This window comes from Patagioenas fasciata, chromosome 1 (assembly GCF_037038585.1).
Source record: "Patagioenas fasciata isolate bPatFas1 chromosome 1, bPatFas1.hap1, whole genome shotgun sequence".
Classification (NCBI taxonomy): Eukaryota; Metazoa; Chordata; class Aves; order Columbiformes; family Columbidae; genus Patagioenas; species Patagioenas fasciata.
The window spans coordinates 117260198-117279309 of record NC_092520.1 but is presented as its reverse complement, the minus strand read 5'-3'; the positions used below and the strand labels follow the sequence as shown (position 1 = coordinate 117279309).

The 19112-nt window shown below is 39.6% G+C and overlaps 1 long non-coding RNA gene across 1 annotated transcript in view; it reads left to right on the top strand.

The window, feature by feature from the left end:
• Positions 1–19112, top strand: part of LOC139828804 (uncharacterized) — a 42682-nt gene extending 23570 nt beyond the window's left edge. Inside the window, exons 3-4 of the long non-coding RNA XR_011740794.1 lie at positions 13519–13764; positions 18909–19112. This is a non-coding gene — a long non-coding RNA (uncharacterized lncRNA). The remainder of the gene's footprint in view (positions 1–13518; positions 13765–18908) is intronic.

Genomic DNA, 19112 nt, shown 5'->3' with positions numbered 1-19112 from the left:
TGAACTGTAGAGAGGGAAATATTCACACAGAGAACTTTGCATAATGCTCAGTGCTGCCTGTGCTTTCCCAATGAGCTTCAGAGAGAATAGGGTACTTTGTGGTGCCACAGATGCCAATGCTCAAAGTACAAACATAAAATAAGCTTTCTCTGTGGGGGAATGCAGGCAAGGTCCTAACTTTAAATGGAATCTGCAGATTTTTTTTTTTTTTTCTTTAGTTAGAAAGACTTTTGGTGCCTTTCAAATGTGAAGAGTAAGTGTATGGTAATGCTCTTTCTTCCTGGAGCTACTTGATCTACAGAGAACTGAAATTCAAATGTCCTCCTCACAACACTCATATCCCAGGAGTGCATCCTGGCCAGTGAGATATACTCATATGAGGTTCTCTCAACCTCTTTTGCTAGCGCTTATTTAAAATTTCGCTGAGTAAGATGGACAATCAGAGCTAAAGCGATACAGAAGCCTGCACACTGCATCTGCAGGAGGTGTGGGGGCTCTTTTCTGAAGACAAGGAACTTCAATCATTCCATATGAAGTAATAAACAAACAAACAAACAAAACAACAACAACAAAACATCCAACCAATACAACAAACCCCCCTGAAAACAAAACAAAACAAAACACAACTTAAAGAGATGGCAATGAGAGTGTTAGCATGAAAGGATAGCCTTCTGCACACTGCTAAGAGTTTTGCAATGCAGGTTAGAAATCTTGGTTCAGCTTTCTTTGACTGGTGAAAGTCAGAGAAGAGGGAGATCACCAGCACTTTTTCTTCTCAAGTTTCCAACAAATTAAAAAGCCAATATGAAAAATGCTCCATTTCTGGTAGAAAGCATTTTTCATTATCCTTTTCTTGGCTTACACTTCCTTTGCTTTCCTGGCATATGCTTGAAGTCCAGGACTGCCCTTCTACTTCAGTTCCTGCATCTCTCCCTGATTTCATCTAACATCTTGTAGCATTTATATGCCTCAGATTCTCTGTGTAAAACACTATCTTGAGCTATCAGTAGCTACAAAAGAATAAGAAAATAATGAGGATACAGGAATGTGGGAGAGTTAGCAGGGCTGTATTTCTGGAAATTTTATTTCAAAATGTTCTTAAAAAATCTGCCAGTCTGTCCAACTCATTGGTAGCCCAAAGGAATACTCTAGAAAAAGGAGGTATTTTACATGTGCAATATAAACTGTGAGGCCAGTTAGGAGCAGGAATCATTGTATATTCTTAGCTAAAGACAAAGAAGGGAGGGAGAAGGAAACACTCCTGATAGTCGTAGCAGACAATTAGCTATGATGACACTTAGAGTAGTAAATTACATTATTTGCAGTGGCCTAGATACACTTTCTTCTGCTAGAACTAGAACTATTTTTTAAAATTCACTATTACTCCATTCAGAAGCAGGTGGGATTTGTAAAACTGGGAAAGCTGCTTTTAGAAGAAAGAACGGTGAGTCTTTGGCATCAAGTCAGTTACAGTTTGGAAAGCAGAGGCTGAATTATGGGTTTTTCTGCTGTGATTTTTTTCATTTAATCTTCCATGCATAAAGCTGGATCAGGGCAGCTACCACTTGAAAGTGTCCCTGAAAAGATGAACAGGACTGTTTACAGTGTATACACTTTTTTGTGTGCTGATGTCAGCTTCCCCTGCTAAGTTTCTACTTTGCAATTTCATCATAAAATTTCACACTGGATTAAGTTTTGGCGTGATTTAGAAGAAGAGGAGCCAGGAATTAATGAAAAGGAAGATTCAACAACATGATAATGGGAAGCTAATGTTGATGGAGTTCCAAAAACTGGAACCGGGGCGGGGGGCGGGGGGAAGAAGAGAAATGCTATCAGCAAAAGACATTTACTGTTCTTCACTTCTTCATAGACCCATTCCTTGCAACTCCAGTTCCCCAAAGAGATCACTTGATCACTCCCTATCTTTGTCAACAAGACCTGTTGCTGCAGCAATTTCCTTACAGTCCAGATATCCAAAAACTTGCAAGGTTGTCAAATACTAACAGCTACCTGGAACCAAGTTTTGCTTATAAATTGGATTAAATTATAAGGTTAGATTCAAATACTGAATAAAGAAGAATTTGTATATCTGTAAGTTGAGTCCATCCATAACAAATATTAGTAGAGCAGATCTCTTGTCTCCCTAACCAACAGAGGCATTCAACTCTGTTAAGCTCAGTCTCACTACATCTCTGCTATAGCTGGATAGTATAAGAAAAGCTCTTATAAAAAACAAACAAACAAACAAAAAAAAAACCCCAACAATGCTGCCCTTGGCAATATACATTCATTACAGTGCTTGCACAGAACTCTGTGTGTCCTTTCGCTCTTTACTTGTTCTCCAAGTCCCTTATTATAGCTTCTATGCTGCAGCTGAGATGAGACTACATATCTTATTAAGCGCTGGCCTTGTGATGCATACTAGGAAAGCCGTAACTTTTGCATTTATGAAACAAAGAACAATATCATTATCTTGTCCCAGAGTTCTCTCATAACAAGATTTTGGTGTACAAAATTGTAACTGTTATTTCCTCCCTCCATCACTCTTCCAAAGCCTTACCTAACAGGCCACTAAAGTGATTTGTGTAAAGATTTGTTAATAGTTTTTCCCTTGCTATGGTTTTCCTTTCAGGGCTGTGGAGTGTAATAACTTTCTGTAAAAAAAAAAAAAAAAAAAAAGAAGAAAAGTAATCATGATTATTTTTCAATACACCCTCACTACACATACAAACCATAATTAATTATTTATGGTGTAGACCCTACAATCACCAGTGGTGACAAATGCAAAGACAATGAAGTAATCACCTAATTTTGAGGCCTGTTTATGTCTTCAACTCAAGGAAAAATTATCTGACTGTAAATAGAGGTTTCTTTGATTTTAGACAGGACAGGCAGTTTTAGCTAACTCAAAAAAAGCCTCGGGAAGGATACTTGGTGAGACACAAGCATGGGTCATTTGTTCCCTCTAATGATCATATAACACTTATGTATATAGTAATATGAGATAACAAGTGGACATTCTTCATGCCCAGTGCTGAAAAAAGCATGCGTGCATAATTACTGATTTTCATCCCAGTCTTAAATACTCAGGCTCTGCCTATTCAGGTTGTTACAAACTACTCTGTAAATGGTCAAGTTATGTGACCTCTGAATGGCTGGCTGCTTTTTTTCCTCAGCAGAATGTCTCTGTTATCTTCAACATTTTTAAGGATGTTTCCCATTTGGAAATCTAACATCACCAACTGTCGCTTCCTGATAACGTCAGCATGCTCCAGAGTCACTGAGCAGGTCATGTGTACATTTTCCATAACCACATCTTACAAGTAAAATTCACGTCTATAATGATTTTCGCTGCACATTTTATTAATATCCATTTAATTATGACAATGCTAATGGTGATCTCTTCAAGTTATAGAGTTCAGAGTACATAGTGTGACCACAAATCTGGGAGCCCTTCAAGACCTCATGTGGCCTGAGGCATCTTCCTTCTCTGCTAGACACCCAGCACAGTCTCTTGCGTTCACCTAATAGGAAGATCAGTGACTGGCTGTTGTGCATATGGCTCCTCATGTGGGGTGGCTTAGCTTGGGGCAGAGTGTTGGGCCATAGCTGACTGTCTTCTCTCTGCTACAGCAGAGATCTGAAAGGAGGTTGTAGCATGGAAGGTGTTGGTCTCTTCTCCCAAGTAGCAAGTGATAGGACAAGAGGAAATGGCCTCAAGTTGTGCCAGGGGAGGTTTAGATCGAATATTAGGAAAAAATTCTTAATGGAAAGGGTTGTCAGTCATTTGGACAGGCTGCCCAGGGAAGGGGTGGAGTCACAATCCCTGAAGGGGTTTAAAAGGCATTTAGACAAGGTTCTTAGGGACGTGGTTTAGTGCTAGAGTTAGGTTAGGTTGTGGTTGGACTCAATGATCCTGAGGGTTCAACTGAAATGATTCCATGATTCTGTGCTTGTCAGTCAGCTCCTGAATGGCTGCAGTTTGCAGACCAGATTTTTATGTTTTAGTACCAAGATCTGTTACAGTTTTTATGTCTATAAAGGGCAAGACAAGTTGAAAATGTGCACTACATCCACTGCAAGATGTCTAATGAGAGACATGGACACAAGCAGCTTGCTGATCTTCTTTCTGTCAGGCTCCTGCATCCAGTTCGATTGTTTCTTCCAGTCAGATGGAAAGAAGATGAAACTTTGAAAGGCTCAAGTGGTGTTGAATAGAGAAACAGGGCAAGGGCACAGCCCAGAGGAGACGCAATGGGAGGTGCCCTGGAATGGAGAGGTGAAGAAGAGGAGCTTTGCTCAGCTACCGTTCTCCTTTCCGTGTGGCTTCAGAAACCTTCCTCAAGAGTGACCTCTATTGGATTAGTGTTCTTAACAGGAAAAGTGAAGAATTAGGTCACACAAGCCACCTTCCTGGTAATAAATAACGGAATAGGATCTGAGAGAAGGTATCAGTCAACACAGAAATGTGTTTGCTTCCTTAAAGCCAGAAAGTCCAAAGCCTATCTTTTCTGCTACCCTGCTCTTCTGATTTTAAGTATCTTGGCACCTTCAGAAACACTGGGAGGTATTCTTTTAATTCCACTTGGCAGATTACAAATTTTATTGTAAAATTTGCCTATTAAAATTGAAGGTTCCTGTTTGTTCACTAGCGCTCATTGATTATAACTTCTGACCTTCCCCTGTTCATTCAACTTTGACACAGCTGTGTCTTTTGATCAATATCCACTTTATAGCAGCTAATCAATTTCTAGTTCTTAAGTTCAGATTTTATCAACTGGTTTTAATATGATCATTTGCAGGGAAAAAAAAATAAATAAACTTTTGAACAAACATTTATATATCAAAACCAAACACTCCAAAATCAAATTCAAATTAATGTCAGCCATCCTGGACACCATTAAATATTAATTACTTGGTAGCCACTAGACCCATATTGATCTGAACTACACACCTCTGCCTCATGTGTTCTGGTACTCAGCCTAGGAGGCCTCTTGAGGTTATGTAGCTCTCCAGTACAATCACGGATGGGAGGGCTTCAAGTACCAGTGCAAACAGAACACTCGGTGGTGCCCTGGTCCTGTAACACAGCTACAGGCAAAGCAAGAATATTTGCAGATCTTTCACTTACACACCTCTCTTCTCAATATTGTTGAACAATTTATTAGAGCAGCATGAATCTAGAGGAGTTCTGTTTGAAAAAAAGCTTCACTGAAGACAGAAGAAAACACAGAAATTCAGATCTTAAAAAAGAGGAAACTTCTAGCTGCGAATAAGATGTCCTATATCTAACAATGAATACAAGTAGGAAATAACCTAACAGAAGCAAACAAGTTCCTAGTGAAAAACCTCCTCTAGGTAATCTTGCAAAGCTAGATCAGGTTTACTTTAGTAAAGCATAAAAAGCCTTTCTCAAAGTCAATAATATCTGGTTGAATAGAACCTACTAGGAGCCTTCATTGGTGCCTGCTGGCAGTTGGCAATACTATGTGAGATGAAGGAATTCATAGTAACCAAAGGAACTTTTAAAACTATGTTGTCCTTCTCAGATATGACAAGGTATGCTTGTAGAAAAGCCAGAGGGACAAACCTCTATAAAAATTATCTCTACTGACCCCTGCAGTCAAAGACAAGCCCACTGGCAGAGCTTGGAGGGGACGGAGTGGGAAATCAATTATGGGGCTTTTATCTGTTCATTTAATTCTAAGAGACCAACACATTTGCCTCCTTTCTAAAACCTAGATGCATCATGCCTACCTTATTACTCAGATGAGAAGGAAAAAGTCTCCTGTCTCAAGGATCTTTATGGAGTACTTAAATGAGTAGAGACAGATGTTATTTTAAAAAGTAAGCAAGAAACTTCAGGGTGTGGTATACATACACATGGGGGAAAAATTACAATTATGACAAGTTGGAGATGGTTATGAATCACTGAAAGTTATGTGCTGGAATGCAGAGGGCATAACCAAGAACCTGAAGCTTTCAAAAGGGGGAAGCAGAGAATAATAATCAACATTTTGAGATTTCAAAGTAATTCATCAACATTCTTCACTCCTGTGCCATTTTTTTAGCAGTCAAACCATATCAACAAGTGGAGTGACCCTCTCCCTAAAAAGTCATGAAAGTGGCTGAGATTGGCTGTGGCTTCTTCCTAGAAGTAGTTGTTAGTTTTCATCACTGAGTTGAGCAAAGCCTGAGGAAATTCTTGGTTATGAGATTCATTCTCTCTGCAGTCTCGGTAGTTCATTTATAACCACCGCTGTGCTCAAGGGCTGGCTGTTAATTCTACTCCATGCAGCTTTGCATGGAGTCTAGAGTTGATGTGACATATTGTTTACATAATTCAAAAATCTGTATATATATTTTTTGTCTTGAACTTCAGCTCTTGGAATAATGTGATTAAGGCACAATCTAACTTTTTTGTGAATTACAATTCTTTATTTCCATGGTTTCAGAGAAACAGCTGAAAACAGGAACCATGAATGTTAACTACAGAATACAAGAAGACAAAAAATACACTTAGAAAGATCTTCTGATTTTAAGCCACTATCGTGGGGTTTTTTTGTAATCTAATACTTATTTGATGATCAGAATAAGGCTGGTCCTGAGCAGCCTGGCTAAGACTACTTCAGCAGAGGGGGGTGGACTAGGTGATTTCACCAGATGCCTTCCAACCTCAACTCTTCTGTGATTCTGTGTTTGCAATGTCAGACATTTTGTCATCATTTTAAAGAGGTTCATATTATAAACACTAAAGAGACCTATTGTTTTCTGTTGCTATGTGCCAGTCATTTCCCAAACACTTTCCCCTGTGCATGAGTGCACGCACACACACAGAGATGACCCCCTTATCTTGTCTGCGTGAATAATGACTTGGGTATAATAAGAAGCACAACTGGAATTTCTTTTAAATGCCTGTGTCAGAAAGATAATGTGAGCCAATATGAAGATGGCATTTCATTAATTGTGTTAAGTCAGTGACAAATGTGAAAAGTATGAATGTGCCAGTCTCAGAATTCTCTCAAAAGCAGTTCATTATGCACATCTCATGTATCATATTTCCACCAAGGAAGCAGGGAGATCTGAGAAATAAGCCTTCGTATGCAAGCTCACTACCTCCCACTTCCACAGTGGTGATTCCTCTCTGTGGTTCTGTGAGAGGCACAGTATTTCAGAAGACTCTTAGGACACCAGCATATGCTTTAACTCACCACTTTCCCAAGCAGCCATGTGTCAACACGACTTAAACAGATCACCTGTAGAGCCTGAGTGTTGTGAACCTGAAACACAGTAAGACAACAGTTGATTCGATTGCACTATCTGCTCTATGGAAAAAGTAAATCATATAGTACAACTTGCATTTAAAGTAAGTAATCATACCTCGATGTTTTTCAAAATGTCTCCTTCATGGTGTCTATTAACTTGCTGAAGCCACTGGCTTCAGCACTCTAATGAAAATATAATTGCTAGTCCACCACGTACCACTGGTTGTAGCACAACTCTTTCCAGCATTTTCTTTCTGCTTTGAGCACTGTAGGACTAGGAAGAGTAGCCCACTTGCCTTTTGTTGATCAGATTGTGTGTATTTTACCAGGAAGATAATATCATCGAGATCATTTTGAATGCAAATATGTCTATGAAGCACACTTGAGATTGTAATGTACTTGTGGAGGACAGTAGAAAGGAAGTCTTATTCATGTACAATTAAAAATTTTTGTTTTTATTAAAAGATGTTACAATATGTTCAATATACTGACTGCCCAGCAAAGAAAACCTGCAGGAGAGAGAACACTAGGTCTAATTACAAAAAATTTGGATTTCAGAATCCATAGCTATCATACTAAATGCCAAGATGATACTTTGAGAGAATATAATACATCAATTGAAGTTGTTTCCACTCTCTTTTTATAGAAATCCTAGGCTATCACAAAACTTGTCTCATAGGTAGATGCTTTCTATTTGTAAAACAGCTGAGAGTCCAGAATATACTAATGAAGAATTTCTCTGCCAGAACCACAAGCCTCAGGAATGAATGGCTTACAGGGAGGGGTGAGCAGTAGTCAGAAAGCTGTGAGGAACATTTTGCATTTGTTGATCTTTGATGAATGTATCTTACCCCTTTTCCCATTCAAAACCAAGGACACTATTTCAAATTCTCAGGTTCTGCTAAATAACACAGAGAAGGAAAGGTCACAATCTGAAACCAAGTGTCTTTCAGCATTTTCACTAGCAGTTCTCTTTATCTGAAAAGCAACTCAAACTGTTTAGCACAGCTGCTTACATGAATATTACTTATTTCCTTGCTATGTAAACTTAAATGCTAATTGAAGTTGGCCATAAAGAGAATGTGCCTGTGGCTAAAGGAAATAGTCCTTAGATTATGGACTGAGTATTTGCAAATGAATATGTATCTCAGACGTCAAGACTAACATTTCCTTGATATATTACACTGTGCATTGCAGTGCTTCAACACCAAAAGTATACAAAACCCACTTAGCTGGTCCCTCAGCAGCAAGTCTGTGGCTCTAAATGCTACATTTGTTGAGCCTTCCAATAAACTTTTCATATTTAGCATCTGGAACTGCATCATCTTCATCTAGCTCTTCCAATAGCAATCCAGCAATGTGAATGCAGTAATCTTTTTGAAAACCATCATCTGTTAAATGGTAGGTTGTTTAATTTGACGCATTCAATATATCCCCATGGAATGTCTTACACAATGACATCTACCTAATTTGCCACTCATCTAGTGAGAGTATTCACATGTTACTGAAAAAAAAACAATGAAAAACCCCAAACAAACAAACAAACAAAAACTCAAACAAACAAAAATCAGTTCTTCTAGCTGCAAGGATACCTTCGTTACTCAAAACTGTTTAAACTCTTTGTGTGTCCTTTTTTCTTGAGAAAACAAAGCAGCATAAATGAACAAGGACCACAACATTAAACCAAGCAAACAATGTTTGTCCCTTGTCCATTCACATTAATCAAGTGTTAACAATGCATTCGTAGTAAATATTTATGGAATGCTTTCTCTTGCATCCTGGGAACACACTGTACTTCTTAACACACAGCTAAAAGGCAAATGTTTCTCTCTGACACTCTACCAGACTATTAAATAGTTCTTCAATGTTTATGTCTATGTATGAAATGAAATTTTCTTTGTTAACCAAGAATAATTAATCATAACCAATAATAATAATAAATAATTAATAATAATCATTACCAGTCCTTTTTACAAACGTTTCTTTTTCCATGCAAAAACAGCTGTAGAATCACTGTAATTTAGCTGTTCCCTCCGCTTTTACAACAGATTTATCTATATTTCTGGCATACTGACGATCTGAATACACAGGTTTCTATTGTAGTACAGGCCAGCTCCATGAAGAGGCATAAGGACTGGCCCCAGGAGTCATTCTGCATTTTACGTAGTGACTGCTTCATGCAAAACACAGAAACAGGCCAAAGAGCAGGAACATATCCCCTGACCTCCCCACCAGGCTAAAAGCTCCAAGCCTACCAACATACTTCTTCTCTATCCCCTCTACTTCTTATACCCATGAGTGTTTTGTGGGAAGTTTTATTATAAGGCCTTGAAATGTGCTTCCTATCCATCCTACCTTCAGGCAGTGAAGACACAGACTATGAGGAACAGTAGGCATCATGCTATCTTAGTACTCCTGAATGATTTTGGAAGCAGCACAGGGGCAACCTATAGAAAAAAGGTAAAATGTAGAAGAATACTCTGCTTTCTTCCTTAACTAAAGAGAAGCTCACATCCATGTTATTTTCTTTAGAATGAATTTCCTGCACAGAAATAAAAATTAAGTCTAAACCGAGGTGACTACATTCTAACTGTGAAAACCTCTTTTCCAGGACAGGAAGGAAATGGGATGATCTCCAGACATCTGTGTGAGTCATAGCACGCTAACGAAAGACAGATGGGGATGCTTATTCTCTGTGACTTTTTTAACTTCTCATTTGGTGTAACTATTCTCTTAGCTTTTTCCTTAATAACACTGACATGAGGTGAAAACAGCAACAGGTCCCAGGATGTTTGACTTAGATTTGCTATGATCTGTACAACTGTAACAGATAAATATTTCAGGATTTTATGGATTAGGACCAGATAAAAACAGAGACTTATATAAACCCATGTTTAGGACTCCATTTCCTTGAATCACTTTTTAAGAACATCATCTTGAGGAGGGGACTAGAAAAGCTTGGAGTCAGTGCTGTTCATACTGAAAATCTACCAAAATCTTGTCTGTCATTGTTTCTTCAAAATATATTTTTGATAATGTGTTTCACTAACCTCAACAATATCAAACTACCAGAAAGCTATGCATGCATGGAAGAGCTGGAGGCCCAGCAATAAGGTTTAAATTTCATGATTTTCCATGAACTGAAAGAAGATCTGACCAACTGCAGTGGAAACGGCCTGCTATTGCTTGCTAGTGCCACCAAGAAGCCAGGCTGTTACTTAATAACCTGCTGTCTAAGAGGAGCATTTTTCTGTTCTGCTCAGTGTGAAGAGCATCTCCACTGCCACTATGCTTGTCTTCAGCACTCCTCACAGAGGTGCTACTTGAGCAAGGCTAGTGACTTAAATGGTCAAGGTCTTTTACAAACTGCAGGGGCTGTAGAAGCTTGAGCTTTGTCATACACAAATACTGCAGCAGGGAAAGAAAGAGTACCTTCAACCTGGGAAGACTTATTTATTTGGACTTCACTGAGTGTACAGTCTTAAATGGATGGTACATGAATTCTAGTTACCTGGTCTTTTTTGGCCTCTATTAATACCTAAATCATAACCCAGGAAAAGATTAGCAGCTGTTCTCAGAGCTGACAAGTGAGAATCCAGTCAACCAGTGTAGTACTCCAGGTTTCAGCTAGTTAAAAGCCTCTCAAAGACTTAAACTGATACAAAATTAAAGTCTCACAGTGGCATAAAGCAGCAAATCTCCTTCCAAGGGCATAATGTCACAGAATCACAGAATACTTGGCGTTGGAAGAGACCTCTGGAGATCATCTAGTCAAACCCACCTGCTAAAGCAGGTTCACCTAGAGTAGATTGCACAGGGATGCGTCCACGCAAGTTTTGAATGTCTCCAAAGAACGAGACTCCATAACTTCTCTGGGCAGCCTGTTCCAGTGCTCTGGCACCCTCAAGGTAAAAATGTTCCTCCTCATGTTTAGATGGAACATCCTGTGCTTCAGTCTGTGCCCATTGCCCATTGTTGGGCACCACTGAAAAGAGTCTGGACCCATCCTCTTGACATCCACCCTTGAGGTATTTATAACATCTATAATAATGTAAATATATATATAATATATATAATATAAACTTATGCTTGGCATTGTGTCATTCAACAGACATTTAGGCAGTACCAGCTAGGACTCCAGAAATATTCGCTCTTAACTGAGGTTTTGAGGCTTTGGTCTGAAGTCTTTTACCAAACCCAGAGCATGCAGAAAACATGAGAAGTTAGCTCCTCCACACTGTCGGGATGACACATACTCCAAAGTTGCTCTACTCCCAAGCGAAACTCTCTGGAAGAAAGCTCAGTGGTTTTTTGCCCAGAAAGTTCAGGCCCCTCCACAGCTGTGGCTGGGGGCTGTGCACAGCCCAGCGCCTGCCCCGCACAGCTGCCTCTGGCCCAAGCACACAGCCGGCATCTGCCGGGGCGCGTGGTAGGAGCACCGAAATACCGATGACTAACACTTGCCACTCACACCCTTGCATTACTTTGACTAAGACAAGACTGCCTCTTTCTGGTATTTTATCTTGCCATACTCTCATTTCCAGAGGGTATTTTTTCTGACATGTTGATTTTTCTTATTTAGCATTTGGTCTTTTGACAAAAGTCAGCATTTGGTCCCCAGCAGGCAGTTTTAAGACAGCTGAAGCGCTGTCTTAGCAGTCGCAGATGTGCTGGTCATATCACACAAAAGCCACTTTGTGTCATGACTGATTTCAAATCCTCCCTATTTCTTATGCAGAATCCAGCCCTGCTCCCTTATACATACAGAGAATTAAATTCTGTGCCTGTGTTTCCTTCTGTCTTTTCTGCTGGGACACAAACTGGTTCAGAACAAGCAGAAAAGCTCAGGAGGTAACACAAAGATGTCAGGGACAGCACTTGCTACCCACCCTGCAGGAACCCTTTGCATTTCAGTGCATGACTGTCCCTGGCACTGAAGGGCCACAGGAGCCAATCTTCTTGCCATAACTGCACCGAGTCAAGGGCTCTCTTTTTTTCTCCCTTTCCCGATGAAAGTTCCTGGCTCGAACAAACACGGGCTTGCACTCCTCTGCCAACATTAAATTTTTAGATTTCTGTTTTTTCTGTGTGTTTTTGCTTTGATGAGAGAAGCAGCATCTCTGTCCGGTGTGTAAGTATCTCTAACAAATCCATGTTATCTACAAGGGTCCTGACTAACATCTGCTGAAGGATATTCCTCTTCACAAGTGCAGCAGGTGGTGTTACAGACTTTTATCCGGCCTTTGCACCACTGTAGCCGCATGCATGCAAATATGTGATAATTGTAAGGCAAACCTCGAAGGAGATAAAGGGTAAGTACGATCACCTGCCCTATTTATAGGCTTGTTATTCTCTAAGGGAGACTAATGTACACACAGGTGTCCTGTTCCCAGAAAGCCATACTCGTTATGAAACACGATTCAAATATGAATAATTAACCTATTTTATTGTATCCAATTTGGGGCAAAACAAGGCTACAAATAGGAAGTAAACCCCAAACAAATACATAGAACATACTGAAACAAAGACTTCACTTCCAGATCAGTTCTGATGAGACAAGCGTCTTGCAACTTCTGCTGCTATGACTAAATCTGGCATATGTCTTCTTTCATTGACAGTGTCACTTCTTGCTTTGGTGACAGCTTACTATTCACATGCTTCTTTGAATATTTTATGAAAGCAACATCAGGTCTGTCAAAAATCATTCTTTATGGCTACCTCTGCAATCATAAAGCAAGTCTCCTGGGTACTATTTTCTCCTTACTTGTGTAGGTGGACTCTTTACAAAATAACTATGCCTTCAGTTTTTGAGCATCTATGACTATAATCCATGGACATAATCCACACAGGACTAGAGCATGTCTTGATTCCCAGTCACCATGATTATGGGACCTCCTGAAAAATGCTGCAAATCCCTCCCATGCCTAACTTTCCAGGACAGGTGTATATCTGGGTCTTCACCTGGGTCTTCTCAGGCTCCCCTGGTAGAAACACAGTTTGGGACACTGCTGATGGAATTCTTTTCATCTGTTTGAGAAGAAACTTCTATAAGTAAAGTGGGTTTAAGGAGTTGCTCCCACTGCTCTTCAAGAAGTACATGTATTCATAACAATTCAACTATGTTTCTGTTGCGCTTAACTCTGTACATCTCTGCTTTCCCAAGCACAGACAACAAGACTAACAAAGATGTACTTTTGAGTGGTGACAATGTAATCTGAATTTGAGACATTAATACTGTTTGGTTTTTTTCCAGGAACACTGGAAGAAAAGTCCTTGTATTCTCTCTAGTACATATTAAAGAGTAAGTGAGACAAGTGTTGAAAAACCTTAAGGGTGATCCCCTCTGCCACTGCCTTCTTCTGAACTAGTGTCAGTTTCGGTCCTGCTGCCATTTCTCTAAGTTTCCTCAGACTGCAACTCCATAACACAGCTCCAGTCCCAGTGGACACTTCTGGATCCCTGTTCCTAAAGAAAACAAAAACTCAGCTTGGCTTTGCAGGTGAGGATGTCAGCATATCTTCTTAATCCAACATGAGGTCTGGCTTCCTTCCCCAGTCCCTCAAAGGACCAAGTGCCATGATCAAATCTCTTTTAGAGCCTTCTTCCAACGTGCACTTTAATTCAAAGAAAAGGTGGCACTCAATTTTTCTTCCTGTTCTTCCTCATGACAGTGGAGGCAAACTTCACTCAGCCAATATCAGGAACCCTTTCTCAGTCCTGTCCCACTTTGACATATATTTAAGCAACCAGCCAGCTGCTTTGAACAACTGCACAATGTTAAAAGCAAAGCAAATATTTTAAATTCTATGCTAAGGCTGTACAAGTAATTAGAGAAATTTAATCAACATAAAAAGTCATGGTGAAGATGACTGTTTGCATATGTGCTAGAGAAAGCAAAATCAAAATTATAGGTATTCTAGCATAGTGTTTATGAGAGAGATACAGAAACAAACCAACTAAGCACTATGGGACTGGTCTTAGAGCTAAAAATCTGAACATTTTTTGTCTTTAAATCAAACATTTTGTAACCAACTGTTATTTGGGACTAGTTTTGTTAGTAAGATTCACAGCAGTTTAAGAACAAAGGTGCAATAGCCTGCGGCTGGAATTGCCTCATATCTTTCTAAGTTGCTTTTTTCATACTGCATTTAGTCAGAAGATGACAAGTCCAGTGCAACAACAAAAAAAAAAAGAAGTCAAAATTTTCAGCTTCAGTTGTTCACAGTACAAACTATGCTGACCTTTTCCAGACAATTACATAAAACAGCAATGATAAGCAGTAGGGATCCCTATTAAAATACAACCCACGGCTTTTGTGTGTGTGTGCATGCCTTCTTTTTGGCCCACAGCAATTGGCTGCACTGAAAAAGATTTTATGAAGAAAAACAACAGATATGATAAATTCCAACAGAAATCAGCTTCCAAATATGCAAGCATAACTACAGCTGATTCCAGCATTCACTTAATTCACCAGGGATGGTCTGAGACATCCTTTATCCTTTATGCTCAACTCAAACTGGGCAGGCTAGTAAAACCTTATTAATCTGTTTCATGAGTCATAGGCATCTTTGTTCTGTGTGTTTTGCTGAAGGTTTCCTTTATCTGAGTCTGGAGAATGCACTTTGTAAAAAGTTTCAACCTGTGCATACGTTCTCTCTGGCACAGCTCATGTGCCCTACCCAAGAGACTGTGATTTCCTTTACCACATATTGCTACAGCTGAAATCAGCTGAAAATCTCAAACAGGAAATCCCTTAACGTGACCAACAGAGTTGTGTTTGGGTAGTCCCTGCATTACAGCTTCCCAGAGATCCTATTGCTCATGCACTGTGCCTGCTGCAGATCCTGTTCCTCTTTCTCAGTCTTTGCAAAGACATGCAAGTAACTGAGCAGGCCTTTTGTTGCTTGTTTTTTAAAACACAGGCTGGAAAGGTTGTATGTTAACAAAGAAAGTGACTAAATCTAGTATTTAATGTTTGCTTGTTGGATCACCAGTACAGTGATCGCAGCTGGGAAGTAAGTATGCTGGCTGGGTTTTTGTTAGGAGAAAGCACCTTCCTATGGAAAAGCAACCTCTCCTCCACAGTTTGGAGATCAGATTTCAGCTCACTGCTACTCCTCTTGACTTCTCTAGCAAGAGCAAGCATTTCTGAGACATTTCCCAAATATCACACGAGGATGGCAACATGGATGAATGATTTTTTTTCTTGAAAACAGACTCGGTGACACAATCAGTAATGTACACACAACCACACAGAAATGTGTCTGTCGCTTCTTGCAAAAAATAAGTCTTTCTTCAGCTTCCAAAAGAATGTACTTGTGAGGATATAAAATTAATGATTTTCTTCCACTCTCCATTCTCTATTAAGGAATGTTTCTGAGCTCTTATATAGCTCCACCCAAAATTAATGTTGCTGAGTAAATCAAGGGTCTGCAAGCCAGATGCCTAAGAATTTGACCAAGTGATCAAGTGCTGATTTTTACTTTTCCATAAGATAAACTAGAAAACTTGAACAAGGATGTAAACTTGAACTTCTCGTCTTCAGGTCTCAAGTGGTATTAGCTGACTGACTATATATATTTCTCGAATTAGTTGTGTGTGTAAGTTTCACTTTTTATACCTGAAAAATCCTTTATATCGTTATACAAGTGCCTCACTGAAGAAATGCCTTTATCTGGGGAGAAGACAATTTATGGTATGCTGTGATTTACTCTGGTAATTAAACATACCTGGAAACCCACAGGAACTAGGAATGTGCTAAATGGCAAAAGGTTTCAATGCCATTAATTTTCTAAACAAATACGTACTTTAAGTCATGCAATGATCTGGAAAAGTTGTATAAAATGTTAAAAAAAGTTATATAAATTATTATTTGTAAATACAGATGAAAAGGCATGTGCAAGAACAGCACAAACAAGACATTTAGCTGTTGCCAAGCAAGGATAATAAAACAGTAGAACTGGTGTGCTGAGCTGATGTTTTCTTTAAACCCCATTGTGTCGAGTTTAAAAAGTGCACTGCAAAAGCACTGGGCCAGAACAGAACTTGTCAGGTCTGATGCATGTTTGTCCAGTGCTTCATACTCCTCGTGCATCCTCTCCTGACCAGCATTACTTTTGAAGCAGAAAATTCATTACCATAAGACAAATAGATAAGCAAAGCTCGATTTTCCTTCTCATTAGCCAGCTTTAGGATGTGAAAGCTAAGGCTGGTGAGAAGAGTTAATGCAGCAGAGAAAAATAATGTGGGTCTGAAGGTGTTTCAAAACATTTCCAGCCGTGCTTAAGACAGTGAGGAAGAGTTTCTTCTACCTGCTTCTCAGTGCTGTCTTCAGAGGCACAGGAGAGGAAGTGGGTGAGGAAGACATTGTAGAGAGTGGCTGGTGGAAGGTGGGGAAGACTTGACGTCACTTTTGCACTTTTGAAGTTAAACTTCTGGAGATCAACGGGCTGCTGTTGCTATGTCAGAGAAACAACATATTGTAAACATCTGGTTTTTCCGGTGGTGTCCATTTTGTGCCACCCAGTTCCTCTGGCACTGGAACATGACACCGCTGAGGCTCAGTGTGCTGCATGCTCCTGCTCACTGCACAGCTTCTGCGAGGATGTTGCAAGAAAGTTTTGGTCACGCTTTCAGCTGTGCTGACTTCAGCTGCAAAGGCTGCGATGTAGTCTTCCTGGTTCTGTATCCAGGAAGACAGAAATCATGCAACTTTTATGCCACCTGTGGTCTGCTCAAGTCATGCACTGCATCAGCATTGGCTGCATCCAAGGATAGTACCCCAAACACTTTAGCTTGTGAAGAAAAACAGAACTAAATTTTTATCATTTTAAGGGTGTCAGTTCACTTGGAGAGCTATGGAAAGAAATAGAGGAGTCTGACATTTTCAAGATCACAAACCAGAAGTAGAAACAGGAATCTCAAACTGCTAGTCTCCCTGAGCATATCACTACACAATCACTATCTTTACTCAAAATGTGGAAAGTCCTCTTTTGAACTTTTACACAAATCAAAAATCCTTTTGTGCATTCTCTACTCTAATATAAAACGCAGTGGCACTTTGTAGGATTTGGCTACTTTAATTAAAGGACAGCTCATTCCCTGTAGCCACACTCCCTAACAGAATATTCACAGAGAGGAACTAAGTGGACCTTTCTCTATTTCTCTGCTAAAGTTCATCTAAACCATAGACCACAGCTGTCCCTAGTGTCCCATTATACAGTAGTGTCCTACAAGGACCCACGCTAGCAGGAGGCTCCTGAAGAGAGGGGACTGAGGTGGCAAATATATATTTGTCACTCAAAAGAGAAAGGTACACACAATTAGTTCTTGCTAATGAGCAGGAAGAAAGAAATTACACATTTCTGTAGTATTTTGTACATTTTAAAAGATTGCCCCTGGCATATAGAACAGCAGATGTTGACTGGAACTGGGGACAGTGTATAGTAAAATACATAATTGTGGTAGAAATGCCCTGGACAGATGCACCTCTCTTCTGAGATATGATATGATGAACATGATATGTTCCACTTTCTTAGCTGGTTTTACAACACTGAAGTCTGTCAATGCACTTAAGAAAGTGCAGACTGAAGCATAACAAACCTTCTAAATCATTAGGGTTTGGCCCGGTCTTGCACAAGAAATTACATACAGCATAGTCAGTAGCAATGCAAGACCTCATCGATACACACATTCATGCTTCTGATCCCTCCTCGACATCTGATATCACTACATAGTTTAAGCTTCTTTTATATTTTGGTTATCATAAAGCTTCAGATGTCACATTACAAGGGTGTGGGGGAACAGTCTCCACATGAGTCTTATCTCAATGTGGTCTCCTCTCTGATTCCACAGTACCAGACGTAGCTGGGGGTGCCTGGAACTAAGGGCAGGGTAAATTCATTTGCTGGCTCCTGTATAGAGCTCTCAGCAGACAGCAAGGGATTTACAATTACCCAGATACAGAAGGAGACAAGACACCAAAATGGAACAGTATATGGGCAAAGAAGGTGAAGCAATTATAGGAAAGGCAAGCAGTAATAGCTTTGAGATTTTGAATCTGATAATAACAAGCCCTATATGTAAAAATCCAGCCCTATCTGTAAAAATCCAGCCCTATCAGAATCAGTGAGACCTCTCTCCAGTTCCCTGCTTCGCCCCCCCCCAAAAAGGGCAGGAATATTTGCTTTCATTTGTTTAAGCTTTCTGATACTACTCTGGGCACTTAGGAAAAGAGCAATGTAAAAATAAATGAGTCAGAAAAATGGATGTGGGAATGACAAATGCATAAGCTACTCTTTTTCAAGTGACGCTTGCTTTCTGCATTTCTTAAATTCTATGGAGAAGTTATTCATAGTTAGCGTTCCCAAGGCAGGTACAGTTATGCTAGCTTGTTTTATGAACTCAAATTTTGTGCGCTTAAATGGAAAATGCTGTATTGTTTGATTTAATGACTTTTCCCAAACGGCACAGACAGGAAAAGTGGGTGTTCCAGCCGTGTGGTTTGTATTTCATGCGCATACCATTTCTCTTTGTATTTTTTCTTTTTTTTTTCTAAACTTTGTAATGCAGTAAAAATACTAGATAATCAAGAACGTTATAAGTCTACTTCAATAAGCTGCACTTCTTTATTTTTTCCTTTAGATAATAAGAGGAAAATATTAGAAGAATCCAACATTCTGAATGTTCTTGCTCAGCATTACAGTGCAGATCTGCCTCCCAATCCCAGCATTAGCAACGAAGTCACACATAAGTAAGTAATTTTTTATTCATAAGAAGTCCTTTAAGGAAATAATAAAACAGAACTTGATTTAGGCTTACTGTATGCGTTTCTTTTATACGTGTTTT